At 45.4% G+C, this 20092-nt stretch overlaps 1 pseudogene; it reads right to left on the bottom strand.

The window, feature by feature from the left end:
* Positions 1–408: 408 nt before the first annotated feature.
* On the bottom strand, positions 409–16812 carry LOC115120797 (nuclear factor 7, brain-like; annotated as a pseudogene).
* Between the last annotated feature and the right edge of the window lie 3280 nt (positions 16813–20092).

The following is a 20092-nucleotide window of genomic DNA, read 5'->3' as shown; positions in this document are numbered from 1 at the left end:
CAAACAAAACATAGAACATAAAAAGCAAACTATGGTCAGGGTGTGACACATTGACTCAGGATCAGAGACGAAGTTTGAGGGCTATGCGGACTATTCAGAGGTTGGAGCTGGATATTAGAGACATTGACTCAGGATCAGAGACGGAGTTCTAAATTCTAAAGTTGTCCGTGATGAGATTAAATCCCGCCCGCCCTCCCTCCCTCCCTCCACCCCTCCCTCCCACCCTTCCACCCCTCCCTCCCTCCACCACCCCTCCTTCCTTCCTTCCTTCCTTCCCTCCCTCCCTCCCTCCCTCCCTCCCTCCCCCTCCCTCCCTCCCTCTCTCTCTCCCTCCCTCCCTCCCTCCCTCCTTCCACCCCTCCCTCCCTCCATCCACCCCTCCCTCCCTCCCTCCCTCCCTCCCTCCAAAATGGCAGTGTGGAAGACCAGGAAACACGAGATGCATGTGGCGGGGTGTACAGACCCCAGAGTTGTGCTGCTAGCGCTTGTGCCGGCTCGGCTCACACTGGAGTACGCATATGGGAGGATGGAAAACCGTCTGGAGATTTCGTAAAGGATTGGATGGGGTTCTATGTGCAGTGAACGAGGAGTGGGGTTTGTTTTGAACTTTCTAGTGTGTTCAAATTAAATAAAGCTTGTTATTGGGCCAATAAAGGAGCTGGACACATCCCTGTGATGACAGCACTGTCAAAGACAACTCTTTGATAGGCAGATCTGTAAATCAGGGTTGTTGGCACCAACAGCCAGTCCAACAGAGAGGAATGGGTAAAGTCGCATAGTAAACCTTTCTTTATATGTGTGGATAAGTGTCATGTCCTTGGGGTCGTAAAAGGACAACTCCCCCATGTTGTAGTCCAGCTCCACTCTGACCCTCCGGGGTCTCCTCTTCATAGCAAGTGTCCCATCTGCTACTATATACCGACCAGACATCTGCCCAATTTGCCATATTCCAAACCTTGGTGTTCTATTTATCTCTACCTTCCTGTTGATGGACTCTTTGACCACTCCTAGAAACCAGTAAGGGTGATCCCCCACCTCCACCTCCCAGCTGTGCTTCCCTGAGCTGAACCCCTCAGAGCCCAGAACATCTGCGTAGAACATAGACCGCTCCGGGTTGTCAGGGAGCTGCTGCCTTTGGTCTGAGCATCTCACAGTGGTCAGATCATCAGACAGAGACAGACAGGGATGTGCAGTGTTGGGGTCAAGAATCACAGGGGCTAAAAACAGAAGAGGTCATATTGTATGAACAATACATGTTTTATTATATTGGCTTTTCAATTAACTCTGTTCATTAATATTATCAATTTTGTACTCACAGTGTTTGACAATCCACTGCATCTTCTCCCAGACTCTGAACTGCAGGTTGCCAAGGCTTTTGGCCACATCTATCAGTGCTCCTGAAACCCTCTCTGGGTCCGGAAGTGTGCAGTGGGCTCTGGAAGAATGTTCAGGAGTTAGTGCTGCTGTGGGCTTGGGTTCAGAACCCCAGACAAGTGAGACAGAAGGCAACATACTTACGCGTTCATGGTGGCCTGGAAGTTCTGTAAAGCATATGATAAAATGTGATTATTGGGCAAAGGGTTTAGTATTTACTGTAGGACCACAATGACTACATGAGAGAGAAGTTCTGACCTGCAGGAAGGAGATGTCTGTAGCTCTCAACTCCACCTCTATGGATTTGATTGTGTCTGAAAGGGACAATATCTCTCCTTTTATCTTCTCAATCTTCTTCATCATCATCAGACTCTTGTGCTCCTCTTCCTTCCTCAGTGCAGCGATGCTGACTGCCTCTTCATCTAGTAGAAACTGGTGAAGCTTCTGAAATTCCTTCTTAATCTGTCTCTCTGTGTGCTGGGACTGGCTCTGGAGACAATATCAAACACTTGGATTATAATTGGAATTCTCCAATAATACTTATCTTACTAAGGAACACTTGTATGATTTATACATACCTTAATGTGCTCAGCTGTTTGATCAAAGGTTTGTTTAACTTCATTGAAGACTTCCATTTTATTCTGCAAGGGCTTCAAGGCAGTCTGGAGTTGCTCCTAGAATGAGACAAAACCTCACTATACTGTTATGCAGCAAATCTAACAGAACTGTTCATTCCATCCAATGTGATCTAACAGAACACATCCAATGTGATCTAACAGAACACATCCAATGTGATCTAACAGAACACATCCAATGTGATCTAACAGAACACATCCAATGTGATCTAACATAACACATCCAATGTGATCTAACATAACACATCCAATGTGATCTAACAGAACACATCCAATGTGATCTAACAGAACACATCCAATATGTTCTAACAGAACACATCCAATGTGATCTAACAGAACACATCCAATGTGATCTAACAGAACACATCCAATGTGATCTAACAGAACACATCCAATGTGATCTAACATAACACATCCAATGTGATCTAACATAACACATTTACATTTACATTTAAGTCATTTAGCAGACGCTCTTATCCAGAGCGACTTACAAATTGGTGCTTTCACCTTATGACATCCAGTGGAACAGCCACTTTACAATAGTGCATCTAGGTCTTTTAAGGGGGGAGAGAAGGATTACTTTATCCTATCCTAGGTATTCCTGAAAGAGGTGGGGTTTCAGGTGTCTCCGGAAGGTGGTGATTGACTCCGCTGTCCTGGCGTCGTGAGGGAGTTTGTTCCACCATTGGGGGGCCAGAGCAGCGAACAGTTTTGACTGGGCTGAGCGGGAACTGTACTTCCTCAGTGGTAGGGAGGCGAGCAGGCCAGAGGTGGATGAACGCAGTGCCCTTGTTTGGGTGTAGGGCCTGATCAGAGCCTGGAGGTACTGAGGTGCCGTTCCCCTCACAGCTCCGTAGGCAAGCACCATGGTCTTGTAGCGGATGCGAGCTTCAACTGGAAGCCAGTGGAGAGAGCGGAGGAGCGGGGTGACATGAGAGAACTTGGGAAGGTTGAACACCAGACGGGCTGCGGCGTTCTGGATGAGTTGTAGGGGTTTAATGGCACAGGCAGGGAGCCCAGCCAACAGCGAGTTGCAGTAATCCAGACGGGAGATGACAAGTGCCTGGATTAGGACCTGCGCCGCTTCCTGTGTGAGGCAGGGTCGTACTCTGCGGATGTTGTAGAGCATGAACCTACAGGAACGGGCCACCGCCTTGATGTTATTTGAGAACGACAGGGTGTTGTCCAGGATCACGCCAAGGTTCTTAGCGCTCTGGGACGAGGACACAATGGAGTTGTCAACCGTGATGGCGAGATCATGGAACGGGCAGTCCTTCCCGGGAGGAAGAGCAGCTCCGTCTTGCCGAGGTTCAGCTTGAGGTGATGATCCGTCATCCACACTGATATGTCTGCCAGACATGCAGAGATGCGATTCGCCACCTGGTCGTCAGAAGGGGAAAGGAGAAGATTAATTGTGTGTCGTCTGCATAGCAATGATAGGAGAGACCATGTGAGTTTATGACAGAGCCAAGTGACTTGGTGTATAGCGAGAATAGGAGAGGGCCTAGAACAGAGCCCTGGGGGACACCAGTGGTGAGAGCACGTGGTGAGGAGACGGATTCTCGCCACGCCACCTGGTAGGAGCGACCTGTCAGGTAGGACGCAATCCAAGCGTGGGCCGCGCCGGAGATGCCCAACTCGGAGAGGGTGGAGAGGAGGATCTGATGGTTCACAGTATCGAAGGCAGCCGATAGGTCTAGAAGGATGAGAGCAGAGGAGAGAGAGTTAGCTTTAGCAGTGCGGAGCGCCTCCGTGATACAGAGAAGAGCAGTCTCAGTTGAATGACTAGTCTTGAAACCTGACTGATTTGGATCAAGAAGGTCATTCTGAGAGAGATAGCGGGAGAGCTGGCCAAGGACGGCACGTTCAAGAGTTTTGGAGAGAAAAGAAAGAAGGGATACTGGTCTGTAGTTGTTGACATCGGAGGGATCGAGTGTAGGTTTTTTCAGAAGGGGTGCAACTCTCGCTCTCTTGAAGACAGGAGGGACGTAGCCAGCGGTCAGGGATGAGTTGATGAGCGAGGTGAGGTAAGGGAGAAGGTCACCGGAGATGGTCTGGAGAAGAGAGGAGGGGATAGGGTCAAGCGGGCAGGTTGTTGGGCGGCCGGCCGTCACAAGACGCGAGATGTCATCTGGAGAGAGAGGGGAGAACGAGGTCAGAGCACAGGGTAGGGCAGTGTGAGCACAACCAGCGGTGTCGTTTGACTTAGCAAACGAGGATCGGATGTCGTCGACCTTCTTTTCAAAATGGTTGACGAAGTCATCTGCAGAGAGGGAGGAGGGGGAGGGGGAGGAGGATTCAAGAGGGAGGAGAAGGTGGCAAAGAGCTTCCTAGGGTTAGAGGCAGATGCTTGGAATTTAGAGTGGTAGAAAGTGGCTTTAGCAGCAGAGACAGAGGAGGAAAATGTAGAGAGGAGGGAGTGAAAGGATGCCAGGTCCGCAGGGAGGCGAGTTTTCCTCCATTTCCGCTCGGCTGCCCGGAGCCCTGTTCTGTGAGCTCGCAATGAGTCGTCGAGCCACGGAGCGGGAGGGGAGGACCGAGCCGGCCTGGAGGATAGGGGACATAGAGAGTCAAAGGATGCAGAAAGGGAGGAGAGGAGGGTTGAGGAGGCAGAATCAGGAGATAGGTTGGAGAAGGTTTGAGCAGAGGGAAGAGATGATAGGATGGAAGAGGAGAGAGTAGCGGGGGAGAGAGAGCGAAGGTTGGGACGGCGCGATACCATCCGAGTAGGGGCAGTGTGGGAAGTGTTGGATGAGAGCGAGAGGGAAAAGGATACAAGGTAGTGGTCGGAGACTTGGAGGGGAGTTGCAATGAGGTTAGTGGAGGAACAGCATCTAGTAAAGATGAGGTCGAGCGTATTGCCTGCCTTGTGAGTAGGGGGAAGGTGAGAGGGTGAGGTCAAAAGAGGAGAGGAGTGGAAAGAAGGAGGCAGAGAGGAATGAGTCAAAGGTAGACGTGGGGAGGTTAAAGTCGCCCAGAACTGTGAGAGGTGAGCCGTCCTCAGGAAAGGAGCTTATCAAGGCATCAAGCTCATTGATGAACTCTCCGAGGAACCTGGAGGGCGATAAATGATAAGGATGTTAAGCTTGAAAGGGCTGGTAACTGTGACAGCATGGAATTCAAAGGAGGCGATAGACAGATGGGTAAGGGGAGAAAGAGAGAATGACCACTTGGGAGAGATGAGGATCCCGGTGCCACCACCCCGCTGACCAGAAGCTCTCGGGGTGTGCGAGAGCACGTGGGCGGACGAAGAGAGAGCAGTAGGAGTAGCGGTGTTGTCTGTGGTGATCCATGTTTCCGTCAGAGCCAAGAAGTCGAGGGACTGGAGGAGGCATAGGCTGAGATGAACTCTGCCTTGTTGGCCGCAGATCGGCAGTTCCAGAGGCTACCGGAGACCTGGAACTCCACGTGGGTCGGGCGCTGGGACCACCAGATTAGGGTGGCCGCGGCCATGCGGTGTGGAGCGTTTGTATGGTCTGTGCAGAGAGGAGAGAACAGGGATAGACAGACACATAGTTGACAGGCTAGAGAAGAGGCTACGCTAATGCAGAGGAGATTGGAATGACAAGTGGACTACACGTCTCGAATGTTCAGAAAGTTAAGCTTACGTAGCAAGAATCTAATTGACTAAAATGATTAAAATGATACAGTACTGCTGGGGTAGGCTAGCTGCGTTGTTGACACTACCTAATCAAGTCGTACCGTTGAGTGTGAAGTTTCTACAATGCTGCTTTTCGGGAGCTAGCTGGCTAGCTAGCAGTGTTGGTTACGTTACGTTGCGTTAGGAGAACGACAATAGCTGGCTAGCTAACCTAGAAAATCGCTCTAGACTACACAATTATCTTTGAAACAAAGACGGCTATGTAGCTAGCTATGTAGCTAGCTACGATCAAACAAATCACACCGTTGGGACTGTAATGAAATGAAATGAAAATGTGATACTACCTGTGGAGCGAAGCGGAATGCGACCGGAATGCGAAAGTTCTATTCAGTAGACGTTGGCTGGCTATTGGCTAGCTAGGAGTGTCTCCTACGTTAAGGACGACAAAATAGCTGGCTAGCTAACCTCAGTGAATTAAGATAATCACTCTAAGACTACACACTCTAAACTACACAATTATCTTGGATACGAAGACAGCAAAGACAACTATGTAGCTAGCTAATACTACACTAATCAAGTCGTTCAGTTGAGTGTGATAGTTACTACAGTGCTACGGTAGCCGGTGAACGTATGCTAGCTGGCTAGCTGCTAGGCAGATAGGAGGACGACGAAATACGATAATAACGCAATTATCACTCTAAGACTCCACACTCTAAACTACACAATTATCTTGGATAATCCAATGTGATCTAACAGAACACATCCAATGTGATCTAACAGAACACATCCAATGTGATCTAACAGAACACATCCAATGTGATCTAACAGAACACATCCAATGTGATCTAACAGAACACATCCAATGTGTTCTAACAGAACACATCCAATGTGTTCTAACAGAACACATCCAATATGTTCTAACAGAACACATCCAATGTGATCTAACAGAACACATCCAATGTGATCTAACAGAACACATCCAATGTGTTCTAACAGAACACATCCAATGTGATCTAACAGAACACATCCAATGTGTTCTAACAGCACACATCCAATGTGATCATATCCAATGTATTCCTGTAGAGGGAATACAAAGAGTGCCCTGAGATCAGAGTAGATAGCCAGAGGGAATACAAAGAGTGCCCTGAGATCAGAGTAGATAGCCAGAGGAATACAAAGAGTGCCCTGAGATCAGAGTAGATAGCCAGAGGAAGAGCCCTGAGATCAGAGTAGATAGCCAGAGGAAGAGCCCTGAGATCAGAGTAGATAGCCAGAGGAAGAGCCCTGAGATCAGAGTAGATAGCCAGAGGGAATACAAAGAGTGCCATGAGATCAGAGTAGATAGCCAGAGGAAGAGCCCTGAGATCAGAGTAGATAGCCAGAGGAAGAGCCCTGAGATCAGAGTAGATAGCCAGAGAAAGAGCCCTGAGATCAGAGTAGATAGCCAGAGGAAGAGCCCTGAGATCAGAGTAGATAGCCAGAGGAAGAGCCCTGAGATCAGAGTAGATAGCCAGAGGAAGAGCCCTGAGATCAGAGTAGATAGCCAGAGGGAATTTATGAACACACCCTTAGTTATTAGTTAATATGACTATTCTCTCTTCATTGATTTCACTTTATTTGAGATTTTAGTTTGTGTTTTCAGTATAGTGTTTTCATCATAGTTGTCTAATGTTGGTGGGGCATAGTATTCTGTTTTCATGTGACTTCTGATAAATTCGTTTTTCTTGAGAGTATTTTTTTAACAGAGCTGAGATGTACTTGGAAGTGTAAAGTTGTAGGAATACAGGTGAAACCAGTCAGTCAGTAACACCTACACGGTAACACCTACACGGTGGCATAGCAGGATGATTGGGATTCCGTGAACCAAGAGGTTGTGAGTTGAGGACATGTTGAATAATAATGACTTTATGAAGAAACATACACAACCTAATTATGTTTGTCAAAGTGTGCAAAATATGTAAGTTGTAAACACTATGTTAAAAGCTTTGCGTGTGTGTGTGTGTGTGTGTGTGTGTGTGTGTGTGTGTGTGTGTGTGTGTGTGTGTGTGTGTGTGTGTGTGTGTGTGTGTGTGTGTGTGTGTGTGTGTGTGTGTGTGTGTGTGTGTGTGTAGTGTGCCTGTGTGTGTGTGCGTGCGTGCGTGCCCGTGTGCGCATGTGTGTGCGTGTCCAATGAAATCTTATTGGTTGTGTGCAGTTTGCAGATCTTATCGCAGGTGCAGCGAAATTCTTGTGTGTTTATCTCCAACAGTGCAGTAATACAAAACAATACACCCAAATGACGAAATACCAGAATGAGTAATGTTAGTCTGGAATCAATCTTTTCCCCCTTAGATTTCTTCACATTTTATTGTGGGATTAAAATGGATTGAATTGTCTTTTTGGGGGGGGGTCAACGATCTACACAAAATATCCTATGGTCAACGATCTACACTAAATACTCTAAGGTCAAATTGGAAGAACGAAAGATGAATCAAAAATGACACACTAATATCCCCCCCTGACTCAAAACATGTTAGAAACACATTTGGCAGTGTTTACAGGTGTGAGTCTTCTTGGGTAATTGTCATAAGAGCGTTGTGCATTAGGGAAGGAGAAAGGGGATAGCTAGTCAGTTGCACAACAATGCATTTAACTTGTTATGGCTGGGGGCAGTATTGAGTAGATTGGATGAATAAGATGCCCAGAGTAAACTGTCTGCTACTCAGGCCCAGTTGCTAATATATGCATATCATTAGTATATTTGGATAGAAAACACTCTGAAGTTTCTAAAACTGTTTGAATGATGTCTGTGAGTATAACAGAACTCATATGGCAGGCAAAAACCTTAGAAAGAATCCAACCAGGAAGTGGGAAATCTGAAGTTTGTAGTTTTTCAACCCTTTGCCTATCGAATATACAGTGTCTATGAGGTCAAATTGCACTTCCTAAGGCTTCCACTAGATGTCAACAGTCTTTAGAACCTTGTTAGATGCTTCTGCTGTGAAGGAGGGGCAAATGAGAGGGGAATGAGTCAGAGGTCTGTCAGAGAGGCATGAGCTGGCCACTCGCGTTCACGTGATAGTTAGCTTGCGTTCCATTGCAATTCTACAGACAAAGGAATTCTCCGGTTGGAACATTATTGATGATTTATGTTAAAAACATCCTAAAGATTGATTCTATACATTGTTTGACATGTTTCTACGGACTGTAACTGAACTTTCAGACTTTCGTCTGCACCTAGTGATCACACATCATGAATTTGGATTTCTGATAAATGATGGACTTTACCGAACAAATCAAACATTTATTGTGGAACTGGGATTCCTGTGAGTGCATTCTGATGAAGATCAAAGGTAAGTGAATATTTATAATGCTATTTCTGACTTCTGTTGACTACACAACTTGGCGGATATCTGTTTGGGTTGTTTTGGTCTCTGAATACAGTAAATCATTTTATTTTCACTTTGATAATATAGAGTATGTTTTGGACACACCTACTCATATATATTGGACACACCTACTCATATATATTGGACACACCTACTCATATATTTTGGACACACCTACTCATATATTTTGGACACAAGTGAAGATAAAATGATTTACTGTATAGGTTTAGACACTGTATAGGTTTAGACACTGTATAGGTTTAGACACTGAGACACTGTATAGGTTTAGACACTGAGACACTGTAAAGGTTTAGACACTGAGACACTGTAAAGGTTTAGACACTGAGACACTGTAAAGGTTTAGACACTGAGACACTGTAAAGGTTTAGTCACTGAGACACTGTAAAGGTTTAGACACTGTGACACTGTAAAGGTTTAGACACTGTGACACTGTAATGTTTTAGACACTGTGACACTTTAAAGGTTTAGACACTGAGACACTGTAAAGGTTTAGACACTGAGACACTGTAAAGGTTTAGACACTGAGACACTGTATAGGTTTAGACACTGAGACACTGTAAAGGTTTAGACACTGAGACACTGTAAAGGTTTAGACACTGAGACACTGTAAAGGTTTAGACACTGAGACACTGTAAAGGTTTAGACACTGAGACACTGTAAAGGTTTAGACACTGTGACACTGTAAAGGTTTAGACACTGACACTGTAAAGGTTTAGACACTGAAACACTGTAAAGGTTTAGACACTGTGACACTGTAAAGGTTTAGACACTGTGACACTGTAAAGGTTTAGACACTGTGACACTGTAAAGTTGTAGACACTGACACTGTAAAGGTTTAGACACTGAGACACTGTAAAGGTTTAGACACTGAGACACTGTATAGGTTTAGACACTGAGACACTGTAAAGGTTTAGACACTGAGACACTGTAAAGGTTTAGACAGTGTGACACTGTAAAGGTTTAGACACTGAGACACTGTATAGGTTTAGACACTGAGACACTGTAAAGGTTTAGACACTGAGACACTGTAAAGGTTTAGACACTGAGACACTGTAAAGGTTTAGACAGTGTAAAGGTTTAGACACTGAGACACTGTAAAGGTTTAGACACTGTGACACTGTAAAGGTTTAGACACTGACACTGTAAAGGTTTAGACACTGAGACACTGTAAAGGTTTAGACACTGAGACACTGTAAAGGTTTAGACACTGAGACACTGTAAAGGTTTAGTCACTGAGACACTGTAAAGGTTTAGACACTGTGACACTGTAAAGTTTTAGACACTGACACTGTAAAGGTTTAGACACTGAGACACTGTAAAGGTTTAGACACTGAGACACTGTAAAGGTTTAGACACTGAGACACTATAAAGGTTTAGTCACTAAGACACTGTAAAGGTTTAGACACTGTAAAGGTTTAGACACTGAGACACTGTAAAGGTTTAGACAGTGTAAAGGTTTAGACACTGAGACACTGTAAAGGTTTAGACACTGTGACACTGTAAAGGTTTAGACACTGACACTGTAAAGGTTTAGACACTGAGACACTGTAAAGGTTTAGACACTGTGACACTGTAAAGGTTTAGACACTGAGACACTGTAAAGGTTTAGACAGTGTAAAGGTTTAGACGCTGTACCCGCACCCCACCATACCCCTGTCTGCGCATTATGCCCTGAATATATTCTACCATGCCCAGAAACCTGCTCCTCTTATCCTCTGCCCCCAACGCTCTAGGCGACCAGTTTTGATAGCCTTTAGCCGCACCCTCATACTACTCCTTCTCTGTTCCGCGGGTGATGTGGAGGTAAACCCAGGCCCTGCATGTCCCCAGGTACCCTCATTTGTTGACTTCTGTGATCGAAAAAGCCTTGGTTTTATGCATGTCAACATCAGAAGCCTCCTCCCTAAGTTTGTTTTACTCACTGCTTTAGCACACTCTGCTAACCCTGATGTCCTTGCCGTGTCTGAATCCTGGCTCAGGAAGGCCACCAAAAATTCAGAGATTTCCATACCCAACTATAACATCTTCCGTCAAGATAGAACTACCAAAGGGGGCGGAGTTGCAGTCTACTGCAGAGATAGCCTGCAAAGTAATGTCATACTTTCCAGGTCCATACCCAAACAGTTCGAACTACTAATTTTGAAAATTACCCTCTCCAGAAATAAGTCTCTCACTGTTGCCGCCTGCTACTGACCACCCTCAGCTCCCAGCTGTGCCCTGGACACCATTTGTGAATTGATCGCCCCCCATCTAGCTTCAGAGTTTGTTCTGTTAGGTGACCTAAACTGGGATATGCTTAACACCCCGGCAGTCCTACAATGTAAGCTAGATGCCCTCAATCTCACTCAAATCATCAAGGAACCCACCAGGTACAACCCTAACTCTGTAAACAAGGGCACCCTCATAGACGTCATCCTGACCAACTGGCCCTCCAAATACACCTCCGCTGTCTTCAACCAGGATCTCAGCGATCACTGCCTCATTGCCTGTATCCGCCACGGAGCTGCAGTCAAACGACCACCCCTCATCACTGTCAAACGCTCCCTAAAACACTTCTGTGAGCAGGCCTTTCTAATCGACCTGGCCCGGGTATCCTGGAAGGACATTGACCTCATCCCGTCAGTTGAGGATGCCTGGTCATTCTTTAAAAGTAACTTCCTCACCATTTTAGATAAGCATGCTTCGTTCAAAAAATGCAGAACCAAGAACAGATACAGCCCTTGGTTCACTCCAGACCTGACTGCCCTCGACCAGCACAAAAACATCCTGTGGCGGACTGCAATAGCATCGAATAGCCCCCGTGATATGCAACTGTTCAGGGAAGTCAGGAACCAATACACGCAGTCAGTCAGGAAAGCTAAGGCCAGCTTCTTCAGGCAGAAGTTTGCATCCTGTAGCTCCAACTCCAAAAAGTTCTGGGACACTGTGAAGTCCATGGAGAACAAGAGCACCTCCTCCCAGCTGCCCACTGCACTGAGGCTAGGTAACACGGTCTCCACCGATAAATCCACGATTATCGAAAGCTTCAATAAGCACTTCTCAACGGCTGGCCATGCCTTCCGCCTGGCTACTCCAACCTCGGCCAACAGCTCCGCCCCCCCCGCAGCTCCTCGCCCAAGCCTCTCCAGGTTCTCCTTTATCCAAATCCAGATAGCAGATGTTCTGAAAGAGCTGCAAAACCTAGACCCGTAAAATCAGCTGGGCTTGACAATCTGGACCCTCTATTTCTGAAACTATCTGCCGCCATTGTCGCAACCCCTATTACCAGCCTGTTCAACCTGTCTTTCATATCGTCTGAGATCCCCAAGGATTGGAAAGCTGCCGCAGTCATCCCCCTCTTCAAAGGGGGAGACACCCTGGACCCAAACTGCTATAGACCTATATCCATCCTGCCCTGCCTATCTAAGGTCTTCGAAAGCCAAGTCAACAAACAGGTCACTGACCATCTCGAATCCCACCGTACCTTCTCCGCTGTGCAATCTGGTTTCCGAGCCGGTCACGGGTGCACCTCAGCCACGCTCAAGGTACTAAACAATATCATAACCGCCATCGATAAAAGACAGTACTGTGCAGCTGTCTTCATCGACCTCGCCAAGGCTTTCGACTCTGTCAATCACCATATTCTTATCGGCAGACTCAATAGCCTCGGTTTCTCGGATGACTGCCTAGCCTGGTTCACCAATTACTTTGCAGACAGAGTTCAGTGTGTCAAATCGGAGGGCATGCTGTCCGGTCCTCTGGCAGTCTCTATGGGGGTGCCACAGGGTTCAATTCTCGGGCCGACTATTTTCTCTGTATATATCAATGATGTTGCTCTTGCTGCGGGCGATTCCCTGATCCACCTCTACGCAGACGACACCATTCTATATACTTTCGGCCCGTCATTGGACACTGTGCTATCTAACCTCCAAACGAGCTTCAATGCCATACAGCACTCCTTCCGTGGCCTCCAACTGCTCTTAAACGCGAGTAAAACCAAATGCATGCTTTTCAACCGATCGCTGCCTGCACCCGCATGCCCGACTAGCATCACCACCCTGGATGGTTCCGACCTTGAATATGTGGACATCTATAAGTACCTAGGTGTCTGGCTAGACTGCAAACTCTCCTTCCAGACTCACATCAAACATCTCCAATCGAAAATCAAATCAAGAGTCGGCTTTCTATTCCGCAACAAAGCCTCCTTCACTCACGCCGCCAAGCTTACCCTAGTAAAACTGACTATCCTACCGATCCTCGATTTCGGCGATGTCATCTACAAAATGGCTTCCAACACTCTACTCAGCAAACTGGATGCAGTCTATCACAGTGCCATCCGTTTTGTCACCAAAGCACCTTATACCACCCACCACTGCGACTTGTATGCTCTAGTCGGCTGGCCCTCGCTACATATTCGTCGCCAGACCCACTGGCTCCAGGTTATCTACAAGTCCATGCTAGGTAAAGCTCCGACTTATCTCAGTTCACTGGTCACGATGGCAACACCCATCCGTAGCACACGCTCCAGCAGGTGTATCTCACTGATCATCCCTAAAGCCAACACCTCATTTGGCCGCCTTTCGTTCCAGTACTCTGCTGCCTGTGACTGGAACGAACTGCAAAATCGCTGAAGTTGGAGACTTTTATCTCCCTCACCAACTTCAAACATCAGCTATCCGAGCAGCTAACCGATCGCTGCAGCTGTACATAGTCTATTGGTAAATAGCCCACCCATTTTCACCTACCTCATTCCCATACTGTTTTTATACTGTTTTTTTATTTATTTATTTACTTTTCTGCTCTTTTGCACGCCAATATCTCTACCTGTACATGACCATCTGATCATTTATCACCCCAGTGTTAATCTGCAAAATTGTATTATTCGCCTACCTCCTCATGCCTTTTGCACACATTGTATATAGACTGCCCATTTTTTTTCTACTGTGTTATTGACTTGTTAATTGTTTACTCCATGTGTAACTCTGTGTTGTCTGTTCACACTGCTATGCTTTATCTTGGCCAGGTCGCAGTTGCAAATGAGAACTTGTTCTCAACTAGCCTACCTGGTTAAATAAAGGTAAATAAAAACTGAGACACTGTAAAGGTTTAGACACTGAGACACTGTAAAGGTTTAGACACTGACACTGTAAAGGTTTAGACACTGAGACACTGTAAAGGTTTAGACACTGAGACACTGTAAAGGTTTAGACACTGTAAATGTTTAGACACTGTGACACTGTAAAGGTTTAGACACTGTGACACTGTAAAGGTTTAGACACTATGACACTGTAAAGGTTTAGACACTGTGACACTGTAAAGGTTTAGACACTGAGACACTAAAGGTTTAGACACTGAGACACTGTAAAGGTTTAGACACTGAGACACTGTAAAGGTTTAGACACTGTGACACTGTAAAGGTTTAGACACTGTGACACTGTAAAGGTTTAGACATTGTGACACTGTAAAGGTTTAGACACCGTATACAGTACAGTACGGTACAGCCATTCACTGCTGCCACCATACTGACTCAACTCTAGCCACTTTAATAATGGAAAAATTGATGTAATAAATGTATCACTAGCCACTTTAAAAAACGCCACTTTATATAATGTTGACATACCCTACATTACTCATGTCATATGAATATTATGTACTCTATACCATCTACTGCATCTTGCCTATGCCGTTCTGAGGTGCTGACTTGTTGCACCCTCTACAACCACTGTGATTATTATTATTTGACCATGCTCGTCATTTATGACGATGCTTCAGGTGGTGGGAAGTTTTGATCATGAGTGACCTGAACCGCCTGCCAGAGGTGAATTTTTGGAGGATGGTTTGACCGGGATGGTAGGGCTTTCCTGTATGCTTCCTTGCCCTGGAGTTAAATGACGTGACAAAATGCCGAAAAAGTAAAGGGGTCTGAATACTTCCAAAGGTAGTTCATGGAGGGCCTGTGTCCCCCTGTGTCCCTCTCTGCAGACCGGACAACGCGTTGTCCACCACTGCAGTGGACAGACGCAGACCCAAACCAGACGCTGAGTTAGGAGGTGAGGATGGACTCAACGATTGACGTGTGGCCGAGCTTCAGCGGTGTTTGTCACACCTGGAGATATCCCAAATATCGGTCATCTCACGAAAACATCTGTAACGTCTGAACGGTTCGGCCTACAAACTCTATGGAAAGATGAGACTTTGCTACACGACCCCCACAAGCGCCACTGGACTTGTCTAAAGTCAGAACTGCCACTGGACTTGTCTAAAGTCAGAACCGCCACTGGACTTGTCTGAAGTCAGAACCGCCACTGGACTTGTCTAAAGTCAGAACCGCCACTGGACTTGTCTAAAGTCAGAACCGCCCATCTTCCAACTTCTGTCTGTAGCAGTTTGTCCCGACATAATAATATTACCCCTCTATAGAAAGGTGAGACTCTCACAAACTCATGCATGTTGGTTGTTTTGCCCACAAGCCTCATCTGAAGGTAGCCCAGGTACCAGTTTAAAAAATGAATGGATGTACAGAGCCTTCGGAAGTATTCAGACCCCTTGACGTTTTCCATATTTTGTTACGTTACAGCCTTGACTCTAAAATCTTTTTTTTTTATCACATAATACCCCATATTGACAAAGCAAAAACTTATTTTAATAATTTTTTTGCAAATATATATACCATTTTTAAACAGAAATACCTTATTTACATAAGTATTCAGAACTTTGCTATGAGCTCAAGTGCATCCTGTTTCCATTGTGGTAAATTCAATTGATTGGACATGATTTGGAAAGGCCCCCACCTGTCTATATAAGGTCCGACAGTTTCTAAAAACCTGTTTTCACTTTGTCATTATGGGGTATTTTGTGTAGATCGATAAGAAAAAAATTATAATTTAATACATTTTAGAACAAGGCTGTAATGTAAAAAAAAGCGGAAAAATTCAAAGGGTCTGTTTCCCAATGCACTGTATGAATCTGTAATTCATTGTGTTTCTATGGGCTAAATAGCAGTAAGACTAAATTCAATGTTTCATCAAATAATTTTTTCTATACCTAAAGGGGTCCTAAAATTCTGAATCAAATAGCCTCGACACTAGTTGGTTTAGTATAATCCTGACAACTACTCACATACAGTAGTACATGTATGGAATCTAACATAGCTCCAAACAAGATATGTCTCTGCCCTTTTCTTTCTAGTCTGACACTATAGTGGGTTCATATTCCGAAAGGTCATCACTTTTGCCAAATGACAGGAAAGCAGTTTCAGCATGACTCATGTAAATCTAAAGCAAGTTAAACAGGTTCTCTTACCTTGTAATCCTGTGCAGCCTCATCTATTGGGACACAGTCATGATATTTATGTTTCTTTGAGGCCTGGCACACAAAGCAGATGGACTGTTTATCCTCCAGACAGAAGAGCTTGAGATTCTCATTGTGCAGACTGCAGAGCACCGCAGATCCTGCTGAATCTCTCTGAATTCTCGTCTGTAAGAAGGACTCACACAGGTTCTTTAAGACCCGGTTACAGGGAGGTTCAGTCTTTGAGGATCTTCTCCTGCAGAATGGGCATTCCTGAGATCCCTTCTGTTTCCAGAAGTTCTGCAGACAAGTTTTACAGATGCTGTGGCTACATGACAGAACGACTGGATCAACGAAGATGTCACAGCACACAGGACAAGATAAATCCTCTTCTGGGAAAAATGAACTGGAAGCCATTTTATAATTTGTTGTCACTCCCTCTTCCAAATGTTGTCTTGTATCTGTAGAATAAATTCTCTCCGATCAACTAACTCCAGTCCCAGTGTGAGGTTGTGGCCTAGAGAGTGAGCCCCGGAGTGATCCGCACTTCACCCTCAACAGGTGGAGAATGGAGTGGAGATGACAGGAAATCAGGTTACACAGGAAAATAATTTCCCTATGTGTGCATGTATGGGAGGGTATGGGTGTGGCTTTGACAACAGAGTGAGATGGTGGGAGATAACTTTCCCTCTTCAGGTGGACGAGAGAGAGGAGAGAGAGAGAGAGAGAGAGAGAGAGAGAGAGAGAGAGAGAGAGAGAGAGAGAGAGAGAGAGAGAGAGAGAGAGAGAGAGAGAGAGAGAGAGAGACCATGTGTTTCTCCAGTTGTTGAGGTTTGGCATGGTAGGACTGGAGGCAGGGCAGGGCAGGGAAGAATGCCTGCTGCTCTGGTTGTGTTTACATTTACATTTAAGTCATTTAGCAGACGCTCTTCAGTGTCATTGTGTCTTTCAGCCACCAACTTTCAGCTTGGCTCTCTGGGATCAGGCCAGAGCAGCATGATAGATGTAGATGTGTTTCCTGAATATGAATGAGCAGAGTCAATGGGATCTCATTAATCAGCTGTGCCAGATACAAGTGGTGGACCTGCTACTGTGTCACTGCTATACTCTTTCTTTCTCTTTCTCAATTCAATTCAAGGGGCTTTATTGTCATGGGAAACGTGTTAACATTGCCAAAGCAAGTGAGGTAGATAATATACAAAAGTGAAATAATAATAATATGCATGCTGGGAGTGTTTGGTGCATGCTGGGAATTGTGTTGTGTAGAGTTAGATATCTTGGTTTTTCTTTTACGTTTCCTTTTCTTGGTGGTATCTTTTTTTTTCTTCCTAAGCATGATTAAGGTTGTCATTATTATTTTTATTTAGTTGTTGTGGTAGAATTAAGTCTATTGTTTTTCGTGTCGAAATTATCCTGGTTTTGGCGGGGATGGCGACCCACATGGGGACGCCGTCCCTGTCACTTCGGCACGGCTTTAGGTGTGTTACTGAAGCTACTGTCACTGTGGAGGAGTTTCTGGTCGCCGTAGGAGAGAAGGTGGGATATGAGAATGTTGCTTATGTGTCACGGATGAATAAAGCGGTGGTGGTTTTTCTTAAAGAAGAACGCCTTGTTGATCGGATGGTTGAGCATGGTGTACTTCTTAAAGAAGAGCACATTTTAGATTGTATGGTTGAGCATGGTGTACTTCTTAAAGAAGAGTGTCTTGTAGATCGGATGGTTGAGCATGGTGTACTTCTTAAAGAAGAGTGTCTTGTTGATCGGATGGTTGAGCATGGTGTACTTCTTAAAGAAGAGTGTCTTGTTGATCGGATGGTTGAGCATGGTGTACTTCTTACAGGAGAGTGTCTTGTTGATCGGATGGTTGAGCATGGTGTACTTCTGAAAGAAGAGAGTCTTGTTGATCGTATGGTTGAGCATGGTGTACTTCTTAAAGAAGAGCACATTGTAGATCGTATGGTTGAGCATGGTGTACTTCTTAAAGACGAGTGTCTTGTTGATCGGATGGTTGAGCATGGTGTACTTCTTAAAGAAGAGCACATTGTAGATCGTATGGTTGAGCATGGTGTACTTCTTAAAGAAGAGTGTCTTGTTGATCAGATGGTTGAGCATGGAGTACTTCTTAAAGAAGCGCTTCTTGTAGATCGTATGGTTGAGCATGGCGTACTTCTTAAAGAAGAGTGTCTTGTAGATCGTATGGTTGAGCATGGCGTACTTCTTAAAGAAGAGTGTCTTGTTGATCGGATGGTTGAGTATGGTGTACTTCTTAAAGAAGAGTGTCTTGTTGATCAGATGGTTGAGCATGGTGTACTTCTTAAAGAAGAGTGTCTTGTAGATCGTATGGTTGAGCATGGTGTACTTCTGAAAGAAGAGTGTCTTGTTGATCGTATGGTTGAGCATGGTGTACTTCTTAATAAAGAAGAGTGTCTTGTTGATCAGATGGTTGAGCATGGTGTACTTCTTAAAGAAGAGTGTCTTGTTGATCAGATGGTTGAGCATGGTGTACTTCTTAAAGAAGAGTGTCTTGTTGATCGGATGGTTGAGCATGGTGTATTTCTTAAAGAAGAGTGTCTTGTTGATCAGATGGTTGAGCATGGTGTACTTCTTAAAGAAGAGTGTCTTGTTGACCGTATGGTTGAGCATGGTGTACTTCTTAAAGAAGAGCACATTGTAGATCGTATGGTTGAGCATGGAGTACTTCTTAAAGAAGCGCTTCTTGTAGATCGTATGGTTGAGCATGGCGTACTTCTTAAAGAAGAGTGTCTTGTAGATCGTATGGTTGAGCATGGCGTACTTCTTAAAGAAGAGCTTCTTGTAGACCGTAGGGTTGAGCATGGCGTACTTCTTAAAGAAGAGTGTCTTGTTGATCGGATGGTTGAGCATGGTGTATTTCTTAAAGAAGAGTGTATTGTTGATCGTATGGTTGAGCATGGTGTACTTCTTACAGGAATGTTTATTCAAGGTATGCCACTTTTTTGTCCGTCAACAAGGGTAACGATTTCAAATGTACCGTCGCTTATTCCCAATGAGCTATTGGAGCACGAGTTATTACGGTTTGGGAAGTTCGCTAGTTCAATTAAGATTGTCCCGTTGGGTTGCAAACACCCAGCTTTGAAACAGGTTATGTCGTTTCGGCGACAAGTGTTGATGTTTTTGGACTCACCGGAGCAGACTTTGGAGTTATTGTTTATTGTCAAGTATAACAACAGATTGTGTATGGCTTATGCTAGCACGGGTTGTCAACTGTGTTTTGAGTGTGGGGATGTTGGTCATAAGCGACAGGCTTGCCTGAAAATGGAGAAGGCCGAGGGAGGGGGACAGGTGGTCCTCGTAACGTCTGGGCCCACTGATGTAGGGAGAGGTGAGCCGACAGCGGTAGAGCAGCCACAAGCACCTGTTGCTGAGGATCAAGTTATCCGTGTTGAGGGCACGGAGTTCCAACTTGTATTAGAGGGAAATGTTAGGCAGCAGAAAAGTATTGTTGTAGAAGGTAAGGATGTATCTGAAGAGCCATTTCCTCAGACTGGTGAGGAGGTGCCCAGTATGAGTGCTGGGGTACAGGAGGGGGTTCAGGTGGAGCTAAACTCCCAGGTAGTGGAGGAGATGCCTGGTACGAGTGATGGGGTGCAAGTGGGGAGTGTTGAAAGGGATGTGGTAGAGGGGAGTCAGTGGTCTGTGGCCTCAGCTGAGGATCAGGAGAATGATATGGATCTCTATTGATAAGATAGCAGCTGGTGACGACTCAATTTACAATCTAGAGGAGGTAAATGGGTTCCTGGATCAGACTTTTGGGAAATCTGTCAAATTGGCAGATGTTTTTATGT

Source organism: Oncorhynchus nerka, linkage group LG12 (genome assembly GCF_034236695.1).
Source record: "Oncorhynchus nerka isolate Pitt River linkage group LG12, Oner_Uvic_2.0, whole genome shotgun sequence".
Taxonomy (NCBI): Eukaryota; Metazoa; Chordata; class Actinopteri; order Salmoniformes; family Salmonidae; genus Oncorhynchus; species Oncorhynchus nerka.
The sequence above is the reverse complement of the archived record's forward strand: the minus strand, read 5'-3'. Positions and strand labels throughout refer to the sequence as shown.